Here is a 4,227-nt window from a genome sequence, read left to right as displayed (position 1 = left end):
TTTACAGGAAGGGACACCTTCCTGTACATAAAGAAACCATGACAATTTGCTTTTTCCATGTGTGGGAAAAGACTAATACAAGGAGATACAATGCATTAAGTCGCTTAACGCTGCCTTGTAAATAACACGCAGAGCCACTTGCCAACACTGAGTAGAAAAAAGTGACGTTGTGCTGGCCATAGGGGCTTGTACATATGCCCCACTGTCTCGTGGTGACACAGTTGATGCCATGGTGATGTAGTACATTCTAGTTATTTTTCAATAAGGTTGTATGTGGGTATTTGTCAATAGTTCATGTCTGAATGCCACATCACTTTGCATAATAACAATCAACAACAGACGGGGCATGTTCAGTGCAACAATTCTATCATCCTCTGCATCTGTCTCCAATTGAAATTAGTGGCTGCAGATCTGGAACCCTTGCACAATCATGTCAGGGCACATTGTGATGCTGTGTGAATGGCTCTATGACATGGCTATGACATCACCCATATCATGCACTCTGTGCTTGGACATAGATATGGTGTTGTGAATCGCATGAGGCGTTGGAACATAAAGTCACAAATGGCAATTCTGGCAGGCATGATGCTGATGTGCAATACCCTTGACTGGATGCCGCATCATCACACCAGAGGTGAGTTTCATGTGATGCACATCCACACTGTGTACTACAACATACAGGGGCTATGCCATTGCTTGCATATGTTGACACATTATCCAGAGCTAGGGATGACACACTCACCTGTAGCGTGTGGGTCCATGAATACATCCACATCTCCTTCCGTGATCAAGGGTCTTCCTGCTGTTGAAAAAATGTGTAAGGTACAATTAATGTCATTAACATCACATTTGGCAAGATCACATACATCATTGATAGTTACATGGAAAAATGTCAGTCATTGAAATAGTCAGGTGTGTTGCCACGTCACATACATGTTGCAATCTGCTGGGCTGCTCTTACACACAACACATGTCACGGTCACACTGGTGCCCTAATGGGCATCCATGCCATGATCTGATTGACATAGCATACTACGACCTGTCCCAATTCGACATGAATGTAAGATCTACTCTCACACCTCAATATGTGTGTTGTTTGAGGGTCAAATCAGTTTTTTAAATACGCACAGGTATATCACGAGCTATAAATGTTTGATGACACACAGTGTGTATCTTGTAGAGATTGGCAGCCAGTTGATCATGTGAAGTGTACCCAATTATTAAGGATGTAGGTGAGGCACAGTATGTCATGACAGGCAAGCTATTTTGCCAATTTGCATTTTAAATGCTCTGTGCGGCTATCTTGTGCACAACAGAATTGGTGTCCTGTGCATTCATCCACTGATGTGATACAATGTTGGTCATGTACTTACCACCTTCCATCCCGACGATTAGTCCAAGGTGATCCAATAGGTCCCCTCACAGTCAACAAAGTCCTGCCACCGGTGCTTCCACTGCTGGACAGTCCTGTCCACACCAAACATGTTCAGTATCTTTTCACAGATGTGCTCCCATCTCGCTTTCTGTACTTTTACATCGTACCCCAGTAGGATGTATCCTCTAGCCTCAACAATCCTGGGCAAGTTAAATTTTGATGAGCCAGAGGAAGGCCCCCATAGCCTCCTCCAACATCCTGCCCTCCCTACCCTGACATACCCAAATACAATATGTCACCCAGGCACACCAAAAAACACTCAGGCAACCCCTATTAACTACTTAACTATGCAAAGATACCCCAGAGACGTACGCCCGACAAAACAATCAGACAGTTGTAATAAACACATAGGGACAGAGGACACACAGAACAGCAGACACCTTCCCAAACCTCCACAACTCCCAAAAGACAGTAACAGTGTGGCTGACAGAGAAAGTGAAAGTGTACTATACTCCTCTATGTGCCAGAATGCAGACTGACATAATTTCCTGTCAGTTTGCGGGCTGTTTTTTCATTTTGTGATGAAAGTTCTCATGCCGAGGGCTGAGGGGGGAGATTTCATGTAGATAATATGTATTTTGCGAGTATTCTTCGTCCCGGAAATGGAAAAATTACCGCAAAGGTGTAATTGCGGTTTTTTTATCGCTAATTGATATATGATCAATATATGTACGATTTCATGCAATTAGTCTAGAATACTAGCACAAAATGTATCAGTGATGCGATCTGTGTGTTGTACCTTTGTGTGGTGTATCAGTTCTGTACATGAATGAGTGGTCCAGAGCCTATTTTCTCACATTGGTGTCTGTTCCTGACTGGACATGTGTGTTGCCAGGGTGTCACACATTATGGTTCGCATTGGTGGTATGTGTCACTACACGTGAACCTCTAACATCACACATTGATGTGATATTTGTGCACGTCTGATGGTCTTGCTACACAAATGTACTCGATCAACAGGCAGTCACTACTTGTCTCTGATATTTGCAAAGCCGCATGCAATGCACAACTATGGCTACACATTCACATTGGCATGTATGAATATCTGTAGACACAGAGGGGAACATTGATGACAGTCTATGGTGTAGCACTCATAGCTTCATTTTAACTAGATATGTCTATGCATTTCCTACATTGCTACCCATTAAATGGTCTCTGCCCGGTGTGCAATGACAATCTCCATTGACAACGTTACCTAAAATCCTAGTCAAAATGTTACATGGTGTGGGTATGTTCTTGTGCACACATCACATGAAAAGTCATGCATGTCAGCAATGAGCTAATGTTATCTTGTATCTTAGAATATGTATTGCATGCACAGATAACATTGTAAGTTAGTTTTTGGGTTGTGTCTACACATATCATTAGTACCCAATCGACAATATCCTACAGACACAGCTCAGATAAAGCATACTTAAATGTGTGTAACAGATGGCATAAGGGAGCTGAATCATCAGATTTATGCATAGCTCTACATGACACACAGAGCCATGATGAAGCATGTTGCAGACCTAGCTTCACATGTGAACTTGTCATTGGTACTTTGTAATGTCAAGGCTGCACTTTGCTTGTCACAGTCCTTGCAAAAGCAAAAGTGACAATGCCTGTTAGCACGAGCAGTCCACATGGCCTGTGGATCATACTGTGCCTTAGTATGAGACCTTGGTGTCTAGACACAGATGTTGCTGAGTTACAGCAGAGTGACAGGTAAGACAATGCCTGCTTTGTACATGATACAGTGGTCCCATTTGCTAGAACTTATTGCATGAACAATGAACATTACCTAATATCAAGTCTTGTCACGTTCTTATTTCAACATCACTCACATGTGAAGTATGCATGTTGCAACTTGTTGTGATCATAATTTAAGGCTGATGCTGGTAATGTACAAATGTTAGTGTGCATTGCAGGACACACACCATGAGTACACAGATGTTGCAGGGTAGACATCCTATCTCTTTGAAGGTCTGCTTAACTAATTTAAGCAAGAGTATGTTGTGCAGACCATCACTGGTGAGGAGGAGGCCCATCTGCTCTGCAAGACTTGTGATGCAGGGGACATGTGATGAGGTAAATTACAGTGTCCACTACCATCCCCTGCATTAGTATTTTGAATTGCATAGTTGGCATTCCATGCTGTACCCTGTATTTGATTATCTGTGCTCACAAAGGTTTATGCTTGCTGAGTCAGTGAGTCAGAGAGAGTGTTTAAATTGACGCCTGATGTAGTATTGGGTGATTAGTAATGATTGTGAGTGAAGGAGAGGAGGACTAGGGGTTGTATCAGCAGATTTGCCAGGAAAAAGCCTGCTTGTGCCTAACATTTTTACATGGATGATATGGTCCATTTGATCTGCTTGCAAATGTTTTGCCTTCAAAATGCAAACATGTGTTGCATCCTATCATCAACACATGTTGGTGATCACTTTGTTGTATATTATATTTACATGGATGATTGATGTTCAGTCCACAGCTATATGTGATAGGTGTTTGGCAGAAATGTTATTTAAACTTTCACTTGACAGATATTTGTACTTGGAAAGTGATAAAACAAGCATACAGGACGTCGTGTGTTGAACTTTTATTTTACGAAGTTACAATTTGCTAATTATTTGGAGGACTATACATATGATGTGATATTTGGTTCCTGTGATTAGGTAAAACAATTAGAGATTATTTGTTCTCGACTTGCTATTCCAGCAGCAGAAGCTGGTGTGTGTCTAGCATCTGCCTCTTCATCCTGGCCATCATATGGGTTGTCCTGCTCCTCCTGCTCTTCATCCAATGGCGTG

The sequence above is a fragment of the Triturus cristatus genome, chromosome 10 (genome assembly GCF_964204655.1).
Source record: "Triturus cristatus chromosome 10, aTriCri1.1, whole genome shotgun sequence".
NCBI classification, from domain to species: domain Eukaryota; kingdom Metazoa; phylum Chordata; class Amphibia; order Caudata; family Salamandridae; genus Triturus; species Triturus cristatus.
This window is presented reverse-complemented; position numbering follows the sequence as displayed.